Source organism: Propithecus coquereli, unplaced genomic scaffold, assembly GCF_000956105.1.
Source record: "Propithecus coquereli isolate 6110/MARCELLA unplaced genomic scaffold, Pcoq_1.0 Scaffold64, whole genome shotgun sequence".
In the NCBI taxonomy this organism is placed as follows: Eukaryota; Metazoa; Chordata; class Mammalia; order Primates; family Indriidae; genus Propithecus; species Propithecus coquereli.
In genome coordinates, this window is record NW_012152396.1 from 727589 (window position 1) to 729369 (window position 1781).

Below are 1781 nucleotides of genomic sequence, written 5' to 3' on the forward strand. Positions count from 1 at the left end.
ATAAAAGGTAAAATAATAGAATGACAAAGGAGAGGCAGTGACTATTTAGAATGGGTGCCAAGGAAAGCTTTTCTGAAAAGAAGACATCTCAGCAGAAACCTGAATAATAAAGGAAATATTAATGAGAATCAGGGTAAGAACATTCCAGAGACCCTGAATATAAGTGAAAAGTTCCTGATATAGGAGAGAGTTTGGCACACTTTAGGAACAGAAAGGTCATCAAAGCTGGAATATAGTGAGAGAAAAATTGGTAGAAGATAAGATAATAAGGTAAGAGGGACAGAGAAATCATTTAGAAACCTATAGGACCTGGTAACGAGTTTGGAACATATTTTAAGTGCTATGGGAATCCATTGAAAGATTTTAAGTAGGAGAATAACCATATCAAACCTATGTTTAAAAAATAACATTTTTATTACTGTACAAAGATGACTGTAAGATGATATGAGTCAAAGTAGAGAGACCAAAAGGAAACTACTGGGATAATCCAGGAGTGATGTGTCAGTGGCTGGATCTTAAAGGTAAGATTAGTAAGTGGTGGCAGATTCAGGGTATGTTGTTAAGATAGGGCTTATGAGTCTTCTAATGGGTTGTTCAGGGGAGGAGACAAAAGATGACTCTAGCATTTTCTCTTAAGCCACTAGGAGTATTGTGATACTATTTACTAAAGGAAAAAAGAGACTAGTAAAGGACTAGTTGAGAAACACGGTGTGTCTGGAGATCAAATATTCTGTCTTTCCCTCTAAGAACTGGAACAAGACAAGGGGGCCCACTGTCACCATTTCTATTCAACATAGTGCTGGAAGTCCTAGCCAGAGCAATCAGCCAGTAATACTCAAAATAAGAGTCAAATCAAAGACTCAATACCATGTGCAATAGCTACAAAGAAAATAAAATACCTAGAAATATACTTAACCAAGGAGGTGAAATATCTTTACAAAGAGAACTATTAAACACTGAGGAAAAAAATCGCAGATGACACCAACAAATGGAAAAACATATCATGCTCATGGATTGGTAGAATCAGCATTGTTAACATGCCCATACTACCCAAAGTGATTTACAGATTCAATGAAATTCCCATCAAAATATAATACCAACATCATAATTCACAGATCTAGAAAAACAATTCTATGCATTGTTTGGAACCAGAAAAGAGCCTGAATAGCCAAAGCAGTCTTAAGCAAAAAGAACAAATCTGGAGGGATCACATTACCAGACTTCAAACTATACTACAAGGCTATAGTAACCAAAACAGCATGGTATTGACACAAAAATAGGTAGATAGAACAATGGAGGAGAACAGAGAACCCAGATATAAAAGCATCCACATACAGCCAACTGATCTTTGACAAAGCAGACAACAATATACACTGGGGAAAAGAAGCCCTATTCAATAAATGGTGCTGGCTAGATTGGATAGCCTCATCAGGAGCATGAAACAGGATCCATATTTCTCACCACTCACAAAAGTTAATTCAAGATGGATAAAAAACTTAAATATAAGGCATGAAATCATAAGAATTCCAGAAGAAAATGCGGAAAAAACTCTTCAAAATATTGGCCTAGGCAAAGAATTTATAACTAACAACCCAGTGGCAATTACAGCAATAACAAAAATAAATAAATGGGATTTGATTAAATTAAAAAGCTTCTTTACAGCTAAGGGAAAAAATCAACAGAGCAAATAGACATCCTACAGAATGGGAGAAAATATTCACAAGCTATACATCCAATAAAGGGCTAATAACCAGAATGTACAAAGAAAAGGAGCAAATAAG